This window comes from Dermochelys coriacea, chromosome 28 (assembly GCF_009764565.3).
Source record: "Dermochelys coriacea isolate rDerCor1 chromosome 28, rDerCor1.pri.v4, whole genome shotgun sequence".
Taxonomy (NCBI): Eukaryota; Metazoa; Chordata; order Testudines; family Dermochelyidae; genus Dermochelys; species Dermochelys coriacea.
In genome coordinates, this window is record NC_050095.1 from 3544795 (window position 1) to 3564401 (window position 19607).

Below are 19607 nucleotides of genomic sequence, written 5' to 3' on the forward strand. Positions count from 1 at the left end.
GGAGTTGATGAAAAGGCTGCTGTGACGGGCATTGGCAAGGCAGTTGCTTGGACTGCAATTGCTGCAACACAAAAGCCTGTGCCACACATCCTTGTGATTCGCTGGGTGTGTCTGCGCACAGAGACCCTGACAGTGCAATCTCTGTAGGTCTTGTAGGAAATGGAGAATTTCTCTCCTGTCACCTTCCCTTTAATTATCATAGATGAAAAATGGAGCAGTTAGAAGAAAAGTCCCAGAGACCGGCAATGTGGCTAATCTGGCCAAGGCCCTGTTAGTATATAGGCCTGTTTGTTACCCGGAGATAGAATTTTGCATTTGATTTTTGATACTCTGATAGCCTTACTAATATATGTGAAAAAAGAACAAAGAGATTGTATGTTGCTTCTGCCCAGCCAGATGGGTTTGTTGGCATAAGGGAAAAGTTAAGTGATAGAGCTAAAGTATTACTAGGTATGGTGGGAGTGTAATATATGAGCATACACTGGAAGGCTGCCTGTCTCCTCTCTCAAGCCAAGGTCAAGCAACCAGTTAGGAGGGATACGATGAGGCGTAAGACACACTAAAAGCCAAAGAACAGCCTGGCCTCGACCGGTACACAACCTCACTTCTTCCCTCTCCAATGGGGTACAAAAGAGGTGACACTGAGCCCCCAGACTCGCGACCCTCCAAAGTGGAACAAGACCATAAATTGTAAGTGGTGGGACCAGGGGCATGCACTGCAGGTATATTTGGGCCTGCTAAGAAAGAGGAAGGGGAACGGAGACATGGGTAAAGGCTAGTGTCTCTGTTGGCTCCTTTTTTGTATCTCTTTTCATAAAAAGAAAAGACCTGTCAGCACAATCCTTCTAAGAGGTTGTTCAAGCCAGAGAGAGTCTTCCTTTCAGCTAAATCTTGGTGCCATGGGGCATTGCTCACCACTTGGCACCTTCTGCTGGCCATCCTCGGAATTAGCTCTCATTCTCCAGTGCGCCTTCATCTAGTGGCATCTGGCCGCCATCTGTTCTATCATTAGGACCCATGTTGCTCTCAGGACTGCGGTGTCCTCTTATGGACACAGCCCTCTGGCTGTGCCCCACTCAGTTCTCTCCCCAGCTTCCAGGGGAGGCAGCTGTTCTCTACCCAAACAGTTGTCTCAGTGGCTGGCTGCAGTCCAATGTCTTGCCACCTGTGTCAGTGGCAACTGAGGCAAAAGGGGTGTGTGTGTGTGGCAGTCACACAGTGCGTCACCTCCAACCCCTGCTGTCCGTTTCCCTGGACCACTTCCCCACAGCCCTAGTACCTTTCTCTGCCTCTGTATCAGGGCCTCAGTCTGGCAGTAATCAGCCAGGCACTCACTCATACTCCCCTTACCCAACCTGCACTACTCTGATCAGAGTGACAGACTCTTGCTCTGCCGAGCAGCCCTTTTTTATATGGGCTGCTCCAGCAAGCCTTCTCCTGATTGGCTCTCCCAATAAGCCCTTTCCTGATTGGCTGGGTTCTGTGCACTCTCTGCAAGGCTCCCTTAACCTTTCTCCTGCTTGTGTGGGGCAGTCACCCCACCACACTTGGAAAGTTGCAAATGAGAAGTCTGGAGCTGATGGAAAGGTTACCATGACTCAGAATTGAGCCAAGGTTGCTGTGACTGAAACACAGATCACTAACCACTATACGATCACAAAAAGAAAAGGAGGACTTGTGGCACCTTAGAGCATAACAAATTTATTTGAGCATAAGTTTTCATGAGCTACAGCTCACGTCATCGGATGCATTCAGTGGAAAATACAGTGGGGAGATTTATATACACACACAGAGAACATGAAACAATGGCTTTTCTCATACACACTCTAAGGAGAATGATCACTTAAGATAAGCTATAACCAGCAGGTGGGGGCGGGGGGGGGGGGAAGAAAACCTTTTGTGGTGATAATCAAGGTGGTACATTTCCAGCAGTTGATAAGAACGTCTGAGGAACAGTGGGGGGGAGGGGGAAATAACATGGGGAAATAGTTTTACTTTGTGTAATGACCCATCCACTCCCAGTCTCTATTCAAGCCTAAGTTAATTGTATTCAGTTTGCAAATTAATTCCAATTCAGCAGTCTCTCGTTGGAGTCTGTTTTTTGAAGGTTTTTTGTTGAAGAATAGCCACTCTCAGGTCTGTAATGATCACAGTGGCTGGTGGGAGAAGCACATGTTAGAAGCCCTCTGTCAACTGAACTGTGGCTTTCTGTGCATAGAGAGCCAGACACCTCAAGGTCTCCAAGTCTTGAGGGAAAGGGGGAACATCAGTACTTTGGAATTTGCAGGTGTTGTCCAGAACCATCAAATGGAACAGTTGCAAACATTTTCTTGAGGCAGGCACCATGGCTTAGCTGGCTAAAGCACCTGTCTAGTAAACAGGAGATCCTGGGTTCAACTCCCAGTGGTGCCTTGTTGTATGGCTTCTGGTCTCATCTGCTCACATTTTTCTATGTTTTTCTAGGAAACAGAAGAGACCTCCCTTGGCAATCCAAGTAATTGCTTGCTAAGGAAAAGACTGCTTTGGAGAGAAGCATTGGAAAGAATCAGATCATCAGCCTGGAGTTGATGAAAAGGCTGCCATGACTGGCGTTGGCAAGGCGGTTGCTTCAACTGCAATTGCTGCAACACGAAAGCCTGTGCCATACGTCCTTGTCATTTGTTGGGGATGTCTACACACAGATGTCCTGTCACCTTCCTTTTGATTGTCATTGATGAAAAAGGAGTAGTTAGGAGAAAAGTCCCAGAGAGTGGCACCGTGGATAAGCTAGCCAAGGCATCTGCCAGGTAAAGTGGAGTTTAGAGATGCAGCACCTAGTGGTGCCTTCCCAAACATGTCTGCTTTTCCCACCTTTTGGTCAATCTTTTGAGGAAACAGAGAAGAGTGCCTTTTCCTTGCAATGCAAATGCTTGCAAAAGAAATCGGTCATTTTTGTGACAAGTATCGGAAGGAGGCACCTAAGAAATGTGGAGACAAGGAAAAGGACACCGTAACTCAACTTGCATCCATGGCTCTTGCGGCCACAATGCAGAGCACTAAGCACTGTATGACAACAGCTGCTGACAGAAGGGTCTTTTCCAAAGACATTTTCAACTAGCAGGGTTCTCTCTGTGGGCAGAATTCCTGATAGTTTGATGTCTGCAGGCACTGGAGATCACTATTTTGGCATCTCTCTATCTCTGTCCCAGTGAACATCCTCCGTGGTTGTTGAAAGTCTGTGATGGGATCTCCGGGATGCAACCTGAACAGTGGGACCCCAGAGCCCTGTGTCCCACTGCCTGGACTCCCTCTCACACTGTGATGCTTTTGACAAGCTGTGAATCTCTGGCACATATTGCACTTACACAGACATTCACAGGTAGGGATACATCCAACTGAGTTACATGAATGTTTCTCCCTGCCACTCATAATACTAATAATAGAGATCCTCTAGCCAATTCCCCCCAGCTCTGTAGCCTTGCATCCCTGAATTATACCATCTTGCCCTAGTCAGAAGCCTGACCAGTGTGAGACCATACAGCAGACTCCATGCCCCCCCATTGTGAATAATACATGAACCAGCCTTGTAATGGAGCTGAGATTTCCCAAGAACTTCAAGCAAAATACACTATTTTAAGTACAGCATAAAATAGATTTTTTTTAGATGCATAATCTAAACTTTACATCTTATTACACTAGACAGTAGTTAGGTCAAGCAATTTTCTCACCCCTCTGGATGTTACCATCCTTAATACATAGAATTCCGCCTGAAACCTGTACCACTGTCCTCAGATGACCTTCATTTTGTCAGTATTCCTGCTGCTTCCATTGTAGGTGCGGGAGGAAAAAGGCAAAAACATGATGCCACCTGATGCTCCTATTTTATATTCTTAGTTCAAGTGTCTAGATGACACATGCCCAAATGTGTCCGAGTGGGCTTTGCTGAGTCACTAGGTTGGGGAATCTTCCTGGTGTGGTCTTGTGCAACTGAGTCATAGACTTGAGCAGTCTCCATAGTGTGGTGTTTGGGCATCTGTCATTGAATTGCAAATCCCTTAATTATAACTCCTCCGCTGGTTCATGGTTGTTGAACACCCTCCTGGGCAGGGGTCCTTTATATGTCACTAGCAAATTTAGAGCATATTTTAGTAACAACCATACAGCAAAATGCATAACTCTGTACACCCTAATGCTATACATATTTGGACAGAATGATGGATTTCAGCTGATCATGACTTTTCATATGATAACTTACATGGAATGCTTTGAATGAAATATCACAATCATATATGAATGATGAATATATGGGCTACAGGGGGCTATTTTGAGGGACATCATGTCACAAAAGCCTCTAGAGACTGGCCTTTGGGAAGAGCTGTCTAAAGAGCCTTCCTAGTAACTGAGAGATCCTGGCTTGGCCTGTCAGTTTTTACTTGCTGAATGAAACTTGTCTGTTGGACTCCCTTTTTTGTATATCTTTATCATAAACAGAAAAGAAGTTCTTGGCCAATACTTGTAAGTGCTTGTTGAAGACCCAGAGAGCCTCTACACTGGGGCAGGGGGTTGGGGTGTGGGAGGAGGTCAGAGGGGTGGTGCTTACCTAAGGCAGCGTGGCTCCCAAAGTGACCGGCACAAGCTCCGCTCCGGTGGTGGCTCCTAGGCCGAGGGATCGGGGGGGGGGGCCAGCTGTGGAGTGCACTCAAGGGGGGCAGAGGGGGCAGGGAGTTGCCTTAGCACTGCTGGCATGTCTCCATATGTTGCTGGTGGTAGGGTGGGCAGCAGGTCTCCGTGGGCTGCCTGGGGAAGGGGCAATGCCAAAGGGGGATCGGGCCACACCTTTGCCTCCTCTTGACAGGCTCCCAGCTCATCTTGCTGGTCGACAGGGATTTTAGGGTGCAGCAGCACGGGGAGTGGGAAGGGCGAACCTCGGCAGCCACCTCCCCCACATGTAGGGAATTGGACTGACTAAGTCACCGGGCCACCAGCTTTCCCCATAAGATGCAAGTTGTTGATCTGGTGGCCAGAATTATTTACAGTTGGGATTTCCCCCCAGCAGTACCCCACAGGGGTTCAGGGTCATCTCCAGCACAGGGAACACAGGAAGGCTTAATGCTCGAGCTACAGCACATGCTGGGCTGCCTTAAGGCTGGGCTCCCCAAGGCAGGAGAGAAGAAGATTTGGCCCCCAGAGGGATAGGCTGGGGCTTCCTGGATGCCATTCACTCACAGCTAGCCCCGTGCCCCCATTCCAAAGCCATCAATGGTGTCCCCAAGTTGGCCAGAAAGGAGAAGCGGTTGTCACTGGAACAAGTCCACCCACAGCTTGCAGGCAACTCCCAAGACTGCCACTTCACACAGAGTGATCAGACAGCAAATGTGAAAAATCGGGACAGGTGGTGGTTGTGGGTAATAGGAGCCTATATAAGAACAAGACCCTAAAATCAGGACTGTCCCTATAAAATCACGACATCTGGTCACCCTAACTGCACACCATCTTGTCCAGAAAAGAACCCACTCGGACTCACCATTGTTTCTTTTCCTTCCATCCACAACCCCATTTCTTCTCCTGGACTGCAAGTAGCCATCTCTGGGAAGCCAAGAGGCAGGCACAGGATTCTACCTCCCAGCAGCCAACCGCACCTCCCCAGGCTTTGGCAGAATAAATGGTGGTGCTCTACTAACCCCACTTAGCCACACTGAGGCACTTACCTTCTGCCCTGCCTTCCTCAGCATGACTTTCCTCTTTTGCCCCATTCCTGCCTCCCTTCCTCCTTTGGCAAGTCATGCAAAGGAGGCCAGCAGGAAGAGCCGCCCTCTGTAGGTCAACCTCCAAGGGCGGAGGAGGCCAAGCCACAAGGCTCAAAAAGGTGACTGGCCCAGATCCTCTAGCTTTCCCCAGCTGATGCCGGGGCACTTTCTCAGTGCATTTCACCACCCTCTGTCCTTAGCGGGTTGGGGTTAACACAGGGACAGGCCAGTGGCAGAAGGAGGAGCACCTTCCTGGACAGCAAGGGAAGCTGGGAAAATAAAGCCACTGTTTCTGCCTGGTTTTGAACCAGACCCCTTTTGCATGTTAGGCAAATGTGATAACCACTACAGTATAGAAACCCCCTCATAATGCTCTGCCCTGCTTCTCAAATTCCATCCACTTTGGTGGTGCTAGCCCTAACATATTGATGGGCAAACCTGGAGAAAGTGGCATCAGCCCTTCGATGGGTCAGCTGGAAGAGAAGAGGACAGTAGCCGGCACTCAGGAAGTCATCCTTATGTCGCCCTTTTGACTCCAGCTTGAAGGAGAGATTCTTTTTCTTCCCCTTGCTGAGAAAGAGCAAGAGAAGAAAGAAAGGTCAGGTGGGCCAACTGGGTGCAGAAGCCCACGCTGTCTTTTCCTGCGGCGGAGCCCAAAATCAGGGACTTGTGTCGGGTAAAGGCGCTGCTGCGCTTCCAGAAAACAGCCCACCCCTGCACAAAGAGGAATGAAAGAGCATGCCAAAACCTGGGATTGAACCAGGGACTTCTAAATCTTCACTCTAACACTCCCTCAACAGAGCTACTTCAGCAACTATGGGGATCGCTTTTGGCCTGCTGCTTCTCACCTTGAAGCTTATTCTCAATAAAACATATCTCTGATGGATGATGGCCAATGCAAGACTGATATCTTTTGCTATTTTATCACTTGAAAATGTCAGTGACCAGTCTTTGTATCTCTCTAATGCTGCGCTTCAGTTCATGGGGGAAAGGCGTGATAAGCGACCTTTGAACTAAAGGACTAGGGTTAATGTTCTAACACAGTCTCTTACTGTAACACTAGTTAATATTGGTCCACCCTGTGTTGGTGACAGTTCAATTTCTAGATGTTAGTACATTTCAGTTACTGTTAAAATTAAAAAGTTTCTATATGCTTAAAAGAAATGATTTTTTAATTTGCTTATATATGGCATGAATAAATACAGATTTACAGATCCTAGCATGCAAATTTATCGTCTTATATGATACAGAAAATCATGCAACCAAATTGTGCATCAAAATCATGAAATGAGCTACAAATGCAATAAAAAATAGCAGGTTTCAGAGTAGCAGCCGTGTTAGTCTGTATCCACAAAAAGAAAAGGAGGACTTGTGGCACCTTAGAGATTAACAAATTTATTTGAACATAAGCTTTTGAGAGCTACAGCTCACTTCATTGGATGCATTCAGTGGAAAATACAGTGGGGAGATTTATATACACACACAGAGAACATGAAACAATGGGTTTTATCATACACACTGTAAGGAGAGTGATCACTTAAGATGAGCTATTTCCCAGCAGGAAGGAGTGGGGGAAGGAGGAAAACCTTTTGTGGTGATAATCAAGGTGGGCCATTTACAGCAGTTAACAAGAACGTCTGAGGAACAGTGGGGGGTGGAGTGGGGGCAGAAATAACATGGGGAAATAGTTTTACTTTATGTAATGACTCATCCACTCCTTCCTGCTGGTAATAGTTCATCTTAAGTGATCACTCTCCTTACAGTGTGTATGATAAAACCCATTGTTTCATGTTCTCTATGTGTGTATATAAATCTCCCCACTGTATTTTCCACCGAATGCATCCGATGAAGTGAGCTGTAGCTCACGAATGCTTATGCTCAAATAAATTTGTTAGTCTCTAAGGTGCCACAACTACTCCTTTTCTTTTTTTAATAAAAAATAAGGTATTCAATGGTTTAATATATGGAGCTGGGGTGGAGGGGGGGGAGGGATGGACATAGGGGGGCACCGAAGATGCTTTGGTCTAGGGAAAACCCTGTCAGGGAGAGCAGGAGTTAATTTCACATGTCTATTTTCAGGCTGTAATCTGTGGCACCCTGCTCTGTGGGACGGATCCCAGTAGCCCAGACTCAGGTCTGGAACAGGCCCCTGAGTTAGGGGGTGGCTGCATGGTTTACAGCACTCTGATGTCTGAGACAATCTGTCTCTCCCAAAGCCTTGGATCTGCAGCCCCAGAAGGCTCCTGCACTGCCTCCTCTCCTTTCACATTCTGTAGAAAGGAGCAGCATCAACAGTTAGGGATGAACCATAGGGCACTACGTGGGTGACAGAGACTTCAGGAGTAAACCCAGCACCCATAGCAGAGCGATAATATAAGGCTTTTTCTCTTTACGTGCTATAGCTCAGAGAACTCTTTTAAATGTCTCCCCTCTCACAACCTGGGAAAGGGAAAGGATTCCCTGATTCTGGTTTGATTTGAATGAGGGTCATGGACCCTAAAACCATTCACTGCCCTTTCCTAGAGAAACCTGTGATACACAGAATGGGGTTGAGATAAGTGCTTACTAGAGTCAAGAATTGCTCTCCTGGAATACCAGCAGCATTGGGCAACTGGAAATCCCACAAAAGGAGCTGAAGCCTTGGTAGTTCAGTAGTAGATGTCCTAGGTACTGCATGGGAGGTCTAGGTTTGTTTTCTGGACAATAGCGGTCTGAGTTTTATTGCCTCAAGATTTCAGTCGAAAAATTCAGACCCAAACTGTGGGTGGCGTGGAGATTGATAGCGGTTTCTTTGGTTTTGATTTAGTTTGTTCTCTTATTCTCATTTTAAAAGCCCTTGAGCATTTTGATGGGAAAAATGTTTGTACAAGACCAAGGAAAAGTAAGAAAAGTTAAAAATCTGCGTTGGAGTGAGGGGGTCTCTGTGTGCCAGGGCAGGGGTGGAGATTTTCATGGGAAGAGGTTTAAGGGATAAATGAGAGGCTTTTGCTGGAACATGGGGAGATGTTTTGCAGTTTAATTTTTCCAAAGGGAAACCTCCCCATGTTCTCTGTGCTGCTGCCCAGCTCACACTCCTGTGATGAAGTGGGAATTTTCTGGATGTCTTGTATACATATTGTGTAGGGTTACCATACAGCCATATTTTCCCAGACATGTCCAGATTTTTGGTTCTTAAATCGCTATCCAGGAGGAATTTTTAAATATCTAAAAGTCCGGGATTTTGCCACATCGGTCGGGATGCCCTTTGTCCTGATCCTGGGGACTGCTCACCATGTGCACCAAAGTCCTGGGGCTAGTGGTGCTTCCTGGGGCAGCTCCCAGTGCTCGCCCGCTGGCAGAGGCCTGCACTGTGGGTGGCCTCTAGGTACAGAGGCAGAGGGGGTCTCCACGTCCTGCACCGGCTCCCTCCTGCCCAATCAGAGCTGTGGGGGTGGGGCTTGCCAGCGTCAGCAGCGGACAGAAAGCCCTCCACTCCCTCCTGACCCGACCCTAGGAACCGGAGGGGACTGCAGCAGGAGGGGCGAGTAGGCAAGTGGGGCAGGATGAAGAGGCGAGCAGTTAGCCTGCAGCGGGCGGTGGGAGTGAGTAGGCGAGTGGGGGTGATGGTGAAGAGGTGAGCAGCGAGGGAGCCAGCACCGGGTGGGGTCCAATGGGGCAGGGAGGGGACGAAGTTGGGGCAGGGAAGGGGTGGAGTTGGGGTGGGGCAGGGGTGGAGGGACATGAGCAAATATTCTCCCCCCCCCCCGTGGAGTGTTCTCTATTTTGAATGTTCAAATATGGTAACCCTAATATTGTGTATACCTCAGTTTCCCCTAATTGTTGCATGAATATCTAGGTCAGAGGTCCAAAATGTGGGGTGGACCCGTCAGGTGGGATCGAGTAACATTCACTGGATTGCAACTGGAACCCGGGCCAGCCCGCACAGCAGGTGGGGAGGGAACATCACCCAGCTCCGCTCCTGGCCCCAGCTGCTGGCCCAGGCTGCTGGCACTGCTCCCAGGGCTCCACTTCCAGCCTTTCTCCTGGGGCTCCGCTCCTGGTCTTGGCCCCTACCCCCAACTCTGGCCCATGCCTCAGCCCCTTAACCCCATCCATGTCCTTCCCCCATAGCTGTGGCCCCACTCCCAGCCGTGGGTCAGGGTGGGCATTGACAAGGGTAAGGGTGGAGTGACACTCAAAAAAGTTTTCAGACCACTGATCTAGGTGGTGGGACAAGGGTGTTTAATCTTTGCAGAGACCCCTAAAGGGCAGGTGTGACTGCTGTCTAGCTGCTTGGGCCCAGACAATGGCCACAAATTCTGTATCCTAGCAATTGATGTCCGGAGTGTACCTGCTGCAAGAAGCCAGCTGGTTAGGATGAGTTGGAGAACAAAAAAAGAGGTGGAGGCCAGGGGACCAGTTTGCCTGGGAAACAGAATGAAGGGCAGAAGAGGGGCAAAAGGGCATGGCTGAGATTCGGCTGTTGGAAGCAAGAAGTCTGCTGTTTTTGGGACTTGAGGGGAGAGCCCAGGCTCTGAGATCTGGGTGTCTCCAAGATGGACTTTGCTGAATCTTCTGGCTTCCTGTGCTAGCAAAGAACTTTCCCATGATTTATGCCAGACCACTAATAAACCCTTTTGTTTTACAACGCTGGCTGACAATCACTGGTGATTGTGGAAGTTGCGGTTGCATGACTCTCCTTCAGGTGTGTGTGTAAGGCTTTCCCAGGTGTCCCACTGAGATGACTCACTACAGGAAGCTCTTGGTTAGGAACAGGGGTGTTGAAAGGTCCAAGGTCAGTCCCAGGAGGTGCTGAAGGCAAGGAGGCTTCCCCTAGTGAGAGCATGCCCTGAGGGGTGTCACCCTGAAGAGGGTCCTGCCTGGGGTTGATTCAGAGCTGTTCCAGAGCACTGAGCCTGTGTGCCCGTGACAGCCCCCCAGCATGTGACCTACAGGCTCCACTCTGGCAAAGCTCCCTGTAAATCAGAGACAAACTCCCCACTTCTCTCAGTTAATCTCCCCCTGCATAGAACCCAGAGCAAGTCCTGCCTAGCTGGGTCTCCTGACAACCACAGCTGTCCAAGGAACTGGCCAAGCTGTTCCCCATGGTCCCTCTTCAGGGCCAGTTGTCAGTTTCAACCTCATGAGTATTGAGGTGACTATCCCTACCTCTCATTTGGGGGACTAGGATTGATTCCCTGATGAGAAAGCTGTGATTTTGATACCAGGTGTATATCTACAGTACAATTAAAACCCACAGCTGGCCTAGTCCAGCTGACTCAGGCTTGCTAGGTTTAGGGTCCAGGGGTATGCTCAGGCTGGAGCCCAGCTACTGGGATCCTCCCCGCTTGCTAGGTTCTGTGGTCTATATACTGAACATGAGTTCATAAATGAGGAATGTACGCTGGGTGCTGTCACTGGACAGACACTTCCTTGTAGGAGACTAACATAAATATAAAGGGAAGGGTAAACACCTTTAAAATCCCTCCTGGCCAGAGGAAAAACCCTTTCACCTATAAAGGGTTAAGAAGCTAAGATAACCTTGCTGGCACCTGACCAAAATGACCAAAGAGGAGACAAGATACTTTCAAAAGCTGGGGGGAGGGAGAAACAAAGCCTCTCTCTCTCTCTCTCTCTCTGTGATGCTTTTACCGGGGACAGAACAGGAATGGAGTCTTAGAACTTAGTAAATAATCTAGCTAGATATGCGTTAGATTATAATTTCTTTAAATGGCTGAGAAAATAAGCTGTGCTGCATGGAATGGAAATGTGACTCTGGAGGAAATGTGTATTCCTGTTTTTGTGTCTTTTTGTAACTTAAGGTTTTGCCTAGAGGGATTCTCTATGTTTTGAATCTAATTATCCTGTAAGGTATTTACCATCCTGATTACAGGGGTGATTCTTTTTACTTTTCTTCTATTAAAATTCTTCTTTTAAGAAACTGAATGCTTTTTCTTTGCTCTTAAGATCCAAGGATTTGGGTCTGTGGTCACCTATGCAAATTGGTGAGGATTTTTATCAAGCCTTCCCCAGGAAAGGGGGGTGTAACGTTTGGGAGGATTTTGGGGGAAAGACATTTCCAGACGGACTCTTTCCTAATAATAATACTGGTTAGACGTTTGGTGGTGGCAGCAAAAGTCCAAGGGCAAAAGGTAAAATAGTTTGTACCTTGGGGAAGTTTTTACCTAAGCTGGCAAAAGTAAGCTTAGGAGGTTTTCATGCAGGTCCCCACATCTGTACCTTAGAGTTCAGAGTGGGGAAGGAACCTTGACAGAGACCCACCCAGTTAATGTGATATACTCTAAAAAATATCTCATGACAGCAAGGCATGCTGGGGCCCTGTATGTATCATTTTGCAATGACTCCAGATTCAACTTGCTCAGGTTAGAAAGAAAGATTATTTTTTATTGCGAGCTTTCTGGAGTGAAAGTCAGAGGTGAATAATTTCAAGCTCATGCACCCTTATCACTAATGAAGGAGTAAAGGAATGTTCAAACCAATGAAACCATAACTTGTCATTTTCATAATCAGCCCTTGTCCCTGTGACAGGATCTGAAGGACCGACAGAAATGTTACTCAGGGTCAGGAGGAGAGAGGAAAGCACTTTCCCTCAAGTATTTCCCCAGTCTGTTGTGCAAGGCAGCAGAGGTGCTTTAGTGCATTTTCTGTCACTGGTTTTTTTCATGTTGGTGTGGGAGGAAAGACTTAAACCTGCCAACTCTGTGCACCTGTGAACGTTAAATGACCAAGTGATGAGTTAACAATAATGCTGTTGCACAAGATTTGATTGGAACTAGAAAACACAAAGCCCTTGAAGTTGAACTCTTGGGTGAATAGAATGATCTGATTGATATTCAACCTTGGAAGGCAATAGATTGTTACATCAGTCAGAACAGCCTGGGTTTGCAGAGGGTTCAGAGAAGAGCCACAGGGATGATTAAAGGCTTGAGCAGGGAGAGAAGTTTAAAAACAAAACAAACCTTTCCTGCATCTCCCGGCTGTGAGTGCTGAGGACATTTTCCTTGTCTACCCCAAGGTCTCTCTTCTGCCAGATTCTTAGCCAGTGTGGCAGCCCTGCAGACGATGGCAGAGCAGTTTGGTGATGGGCTGCATGACTCACCACATAAGAGCGCATCTGCTTTAGCGCCTTGACTGATCATGGGCCAATTCCTGCAGCCCTGGCAGCCCAGGATAACCTCCCACTGATGGCAATGGGAATTTAGTCTTTGTAACTAGCTGCTGGTACCTGAGGTCTCAGCTATGAATTAAACTGGCGGCACACACAGTTTCATCCAAAGAAGTGAAGGATGTAAGTGAAAGAGCAAAGCTGGCGATCTGGGGAGCTCCTGCAGTCCCATAACCACAGCTGGAAGTGAGAAGAGGAAAAACTCTCTAAAGTGCTCAAAGCAGCACCGAGAAAAGGAAATTTGTCAGTGAGATCAGTAGCAATAAATATGAAATGAAAGAGTGCTTTCTCCTCTGTGATGACATGTTTGAATTGTGTTACTTTACTATGAGATAAAGCTTTAAAATATCCTTCTCTAATCTCAGGATGAGTCTGTAACCATAATCGGTCTCTGTGGGAAGTCGAAGTCTCAGAATCAATGTGTAAGCACATGGTTCTACCACATGAGTTCCACCAAACAGATTCCTTGGGTCGCAGCTGTAGAAAGGTCTTCTTTTCTCTGTACTAGTTGCCAGAGAGGGATACAATCCATGTGGTCAGGAAACTAGAGGCAGGAAATTCAACTTGCAGGGATACTTATTAGTGCTGCCCTCTCATGGAGAAGCACATCAGGGGTCTGTGGCCTGCCTCTAACCCTGCCTTTCCTGAGGATACAGAGAATTCTGTTGCAGATCCCAAAGCTTCCTCAGAGATCATAGGTTTCAGAGTAGCAGCCGTGTTAGTCTGTATTCGCAAAAAGAAAAGGAGTACCCGTGGCACCTTAGAGACTAACAAATTTATTAGAGCATAAGCTTTCGTGAGCTACAGCTCACTTCATCGGATGCATTTGGTGGAAAAAGCAGAGGAGAGATTTATATACACACACACACACACAGAGAACATGAAACAATGGGTTTATCATACACACTGTAAGGAGAGTGATCACTTAAGATAAGCCATCACCAGCAGCAGGGGGGGGGAAAGGAGGAAAACCTTCATTGTGACAAGCAAGGTAGGCTAATTCCAGCAGTTAACAAGAATATCAGAGGAACAGTGGGGGGTGGGGTGGGAGGGAGAAATACCATGGGGAAATAGTTTTACTTTGTGTAATGACTCATCCATTCCCAGTCTCTATTCAAGCCTAACTTAATTGTATCCAGTTTGCAAATTAATTCCAATTCAGCAGTCTCTCGTTGGAGTCTGTTTTTGAAGCTTTTTTGTTGAAGTATAGCCACTCTTAGGTCTGTGATCGAGTGACTAGAGAGATTGAAGTGTTCTCCAACTGGTTTTTGAATGTTATAATTCTTGACGTCTGATTTGTGTCCATTCATTCTTTTACGTAGAGACTGTCCAGTTTGGCCAATGTACATGGCAGAGGGGCATTGCTGGCACATGATGGCATATATCACATTGGTAGATGCGCAGGTGAACGAGCCTCTGATAGTGTGGCTGATGCGATTAGGCCCTATGATGGTATCCCCTGAATAGATATGTGGACAGAGTTGGCAACGGGCTTTGTTGCAAGGATAGGTTCCTGGGTTAGTGGTTCTGTACATTCTGCCATGTACATTGGCCAAACTGGACAGTCTCTACGTAAAAGAATGAATGGACACAAATCAGACGTCAAGAATTATAACATTCAAAAACCAGTTGGAGAACACTTCAATCTCTCTGGTCACTCGATCACAGACCTAAGAGTGGCCATACTTCAACAAAAAAGCTTCAAAAACAGACTCCAACGAGAGACTGCTGAATTGGAATTAATTTGCAAACTGGATACAATTAACTTAGGCTTGAATAGAGACTGGGAATGGATGAGTCATTACACAAAGTAAAACTATTTCCCCATGGTATTTCTCCCTCCCACCCCGCCCCCCACTGTTCCTCTGATATTCTTGTTAACTGCTGGAATTAGCCTACCTTGCTTGTCACCATGAAAGGTTTTCCTCCTTTCCCCCCCCTGCTGCTGGTGATGGCTTATCTTAAGTGATCACTCTCCTTACAGTGTGTATGATAAACCCATTGTTTCATGTTCTCTGTGTGTGTGTGTGTGTATATAAATCTCTCCTCTGCTTTTTCCACCAATGCATCCGATGAAGTGAGCTGTAGCTCACGAAAGCTTATGCTCTAATAAATTTGTTAGTCTCTAAGGTGCCACGGGTACTCCTTTTCTTTTTTCAGAGATCATAGGAAGCCAGGCTGTGAATGGACTCTCACATTCCCTTCTTTAGCAGCATAGAAAAAGCTCTTTTCACACATAGCACAAGGGTCATTTCCTGAGACAGTCCCATGAATGCTGCATTCACAAAGTCCAGGAATGGTGTGCATTCATAGGGGCCTTGGAAATAGAAGAGGATGTAAGCTACAATGTTTCTCCGGTGTACATGGGGAAGAGGCAATGACTCCACTCCCTTTGCTGATTTCCAGTATAGAATGCAAGAGAAGTGTAGGGGCAGGAGTGGTGCAAAATTAAGAGGACAATAGACAGCCATCTCATAGCAGGATCCCTCGATTCACTCCAACAGTTGCCTGCCTTTTCCTGGCTAAAACCCACACCTGAGTTTCCTATTATTCACCATGTTCCCCTGCTACAAAGCTGCATCTGACTCTCCCCCAGCTCTCCCGCTATCTGGAATGAGGGAGAGAAAGAATAAGGTCATGCATCCCTATCTTTTGGCTGCGGGTAATTTCCTCAGTCATGCATTGCCCACTGCTCCACGAGTGGTGCTGAGACCAAACACGATGGCCTTCCACTTCTTGTGGGGCAAGGATGTCCCTACCTAGTCCTGAGAAATGTGGCTTTTCTGCCAGTATTGGAACAGGGTTTGGGCCTGTTGGGCTTTGAAGTGTTTTACAGCTCTACTATTGCGTTTTTTCATTTTCAGCAGGTGGCTGAGCTGGAGGGCAGGTCAGGCCCGAGGGGAATGGCGGGGCAACCACAAAGAACACAACCAACTCTTCGGACCACGGGACACACTGCGCCTAATCAATGCCATAGCACTGTATCCCCTTTGACAGAGTGGCTGTGAGGAGCATCTTCAGAGACGAAGGCAGTTCTCTGCAGCAGTGGCTAACCAGGTTTCTGTGGCCCTTAAGTGGCTGGCCATGGTGGGAAAATATCGTGAGTCAGCAGCAGAGCAGAGGCGGGCGTGGGCTGGGCTCTGGGACCTGGATGAGCCTTGATTCTGTCCTGCTGGTCTCTTAATTAGGTCAGGGAAAGAGTTTTGCTGCGGCAAGTGGGAGAAGTTTCGTTTTCTGTTCAGGCTTCAGAGTAGCAGCCGTGTTAGTCTGTATTCGCAAAAAGAAAAGGAGTACCGGTGGCACCTTAGAGACTAACAAATTTATTAGAGCATAAGCTTTCGTGAGCTACAGCTCACTTCATCGGATGCATCCGATGAAGTGAGCTGTAGCTCACGAAAGCTTATGCTCTAATAAATTTGTTAGTCTCTAAGGTGCCACCGGTACTCCTTTTCTTTTTGTTCAGGCTTTGGTATCAGTTCCTCCAGTTTCTTAAAAGCACACAGGGACCTTAGTGGGTGCTCTCAGTGCAGGGTTGGCCCAGATAACATAATGTGATGTGAATTGCATTTTCCTTTTTTTTTTTTTTTTTGGTATTTCCAATGGCATTTGTGTTGTTGGGCGATGTTAGGGTTAAGCTGCTGGTGTGCTAACATGGCATCAGGGAAGAAAGACACAGACAAGCAATATTTCTCCATGTGATAAACAAGTTGCCATTCTTTTCCCTTCCCCGTTGCTTGTTGAGAATTGATAAGCATTGCAGCTGCATGAAAAATGCAGTTGTCTAAAGAATATGCTTTGTGTAAAAGAAGTGTAATTTTCCCCTCGCTTCCTTTCCCAGCTACACAAGCGAGCCCTGGATCCCGGACCCTTCCTCCCTCCCCTGAGAACTTCTGATTAAGGGAATTTGTAGCAACAAATTACTGCTAAGAAATGTATTTTCAAGGTAAAAATGCCTGTATAATATGCATAATTCTGTGTACAATAAATAGGGGTGGGTATACTAATAGTATGGGTGTTTCTATTACTTAATAAGGGGTTTGGGGGTGTTTGTTTGCATACTAGCTTAAATAGAAAAAAGTGTGCTGTAACTAATCCATGCTTCCTCGAGATTTGGGTCGAGGGGAACGAGTATTGCAATAAAGAAGCCTGTACTCAAATTCACCTCTAGGTCAACCTGCTCCCTTCTTCTAAAATGTGTCTGTGATTTCTTTTTGCTTTGTATAACCGTGTTTTCTCCTGGCTCCAATATTTAACTAAAAAATGAAGGTCTCAGGGTGTGGGGTGGAGGAGGAGGCGGCTGGGGCTAGGGCTGCTAAGAGAGAGAGAGTAGCACATTTTCTTTATTGTTTCCTGCCTTCTTTTTCTAGACTAGTTTCTCTTCTTCACCAAACTTGCCTCTTTCTTATGTGAGCCTGGTTAGCTCAGTTGGTAGAACATCAGACTTTTAATCTGCAAGTCTAGGGTTCAAATCCTTGTGCAGGTAGAGAGAAACTTCCCCCCTGTAGAATCCCCCAAGGACTTCAGGAGACAACTTCTCAGGACCTGACTTGACATCATTTTTTTTCTTTTCAGGACTTGACCTTTCCTACGAAGGGCCATTTGTTGCCTTGGACTGAAAGGGCAACTTCCTCACATGCCCACTGGCCTCACAGTCTGGAGGAAGAAAGGCCTCTGGGCCTGCAGCAAACTGCTGCCTGCTGACTTGTTGAGCAAATGCAGGCTGGCCAGAGAAGCTATAGAAAGAGAAGTTCCCCAAATCTAAATATCCCTAAATTGCTGCTCTATTAAATCATTAATTGCATGTTTCTCATCTGTGAAAGGGTTGAAAGAAACTTAGCTATTGGATATCATTTGTTCATTGAGACCTTTTAAGCTTCTGCTTATAATAGTCTCAAAGTCTATATTGGTGTTGCAGTGAGGTACAGCTTTAATTGGCTCTGAGGTTGTGGCTTAAAAAGTAAACAATAATTTGATTTCAGTATTGAAATATTCAGTTAGCTCAATCTGGATTGTACTGGTTGGTTTCAATTCTCTGTTTTAGGATTTATAAGGGTGGATTTTCTGCTCTATTTATCTCATTATTTGCCTAAGCTGCTGACCTGGTTTCAATGTAATATCATTGTTAATTCATTGATTTGACCCAAATGTGATAACAGTATTGTTTCACCCTTAGTTAGCTGAGTGGTGTTTATAGTAGTTTTGCCTTAGTGAGCTGTAAATGTGATTGTATTGGTTCATTTTAATAAACTGTACAAAAGGGATATAGAGTCAAAATTCTTTCAGTGAGCACCATGGGCTGGAACCATAGCAAATCTGGGTGGAGATCAGCCTCTCCACAGCAGAGCCCTATCGGTTCCCTCTCAATTTAACCTCTGAGTCTCACCGGGAAGCAGTTGAGTTGGGCATCAATCTAAGGGCCAGCTGAATTCTGTAGCACTCATGGCATTACAAGGGAAAATAAACTCCCCCATGCAGGCTTTTTGGGAGTGTGTGTGTGTGAGGGCTGTGTGGCTGCAGAAGGGATCATTGAATGGACTGTTGTCTATGAGTGGGTGGAATTTGCTAGGCATTTACTGTCCTATTCAGTCATAACCAGAGCCCTCATTGGACTCACCCTGGTAAGGGCCAGCTGAGGTTCTGGATCTTGTTTGAAGGGATCTAAAGGGAAGGGGAAAGCTCTTCCCCTTTATGGTCTGAGAATTCAGGCCCCAACACTGAGCTTCAATCAAGTTTCCCAGGAACTGGCTACATACAAATACCTTCTGTCTGGGAAAGGCATGGAGTACCCCCAGGCACTGCAGATACATGCTCCTTCAACACCACTCCAGTATCACAGCTTTCACATGCCTCCAACTACAGGAACTAGCCCTAACAGCTGCAGCAGTAACCAGATGTGGGGCGGGGGGGGGCTCTGAGCCTAAGCCTAAAAGCTGCTCCCTCCAAGAAAAGTCAGGCCCTGGGTGAGCAGCAAACTCTGAAGGTGGATTTCTTTCAGGCTCTGGGTAGAGCGTGCCTTGCACTGCTGCAGGAGAGAGCACCAAAGGAGCAAAAGTGTCAAACACTCTACACATCATGCCTCAGAAAGGAAATCCAAGTCAGCAAATTCACTTAAAGATGGAGGCAGAGACAAGCTCCCAATTCCATCCAGAGTGACTGCAGTTATCTAAGAGAAGCAACAACCCCCTAGTGCTTTTTATAAGAGCACAAGGTCTTTTTGCCTCCAGGTTGCAAGGCCAGTGGGGAAGTCACAAAGTTGCCCCTCATGGAGCCAGGAGTCCCCACACCTGCTGGGTAAAAAACAAGCCACAAGAAAGTGGTCCATAGTCTCAAGCGGTGCCAGAGCCTGACACAGTGCCCCTGGGTAGCCTTTGCTTTGCACATGCCAGCGATGCACATTTGTAAATACTTTAAAGTTTCTGTCAGTAAGTTCTGGGGATAGTTGCTCACCTTCATAGGAAGCTTCCTAAAATTGGCCTGTCTTACCCAGTGGTACATCAAATCTCTGTTCGGACCGAGATGAAGCAGGGGCCTTGCTGCTGTGGTGGCTGCTGCCGTGAGAGAAGCCACTGTTGCGGATGAAGCCATCCTGCAAGCACCTTCCACCTAGCCACCCACTGAAAAGCCCGTAGGAGGTAAGGTGGGAGTGGATGAACACTAGAGGGGGGGGCCCTCCTAATCGCTTCCCACTTCTGCCACCATCAACCACCCCATATCTG

At 47.0% G+C, this 19607-nt stretch overlaps 1 protein-coding gene, 1 non-coding gene and 1 pseudogene across 2 annotated transcripts in view; 2 read left to right on the forward strand and 1 right to left on the reverse strand.

Annotated features, from left to right (window-relative positions):
* The window catches only part of LOC119849371, a 1398949-nt pseudogene that overhangs the window by 1080150 nt on the left and 299192 nt on the right, over positions 1 to 19607 (reverse strand).
* Positions 1 to 19607, forward strand: part of LOC119849376 (zinc finger protein 420-like) — a 3142523-nt gene that overhangs the window by 874913 nt on the left and 2248003 nt on the right. The window lies entirely within an intron of this gene.
* TRNAT-AGU lies at positions 2339 to 2412 on the forward strand. The gene has a single exon. It is a non-coding gene; the product is annotated as a tRNA-Thr (tRNA).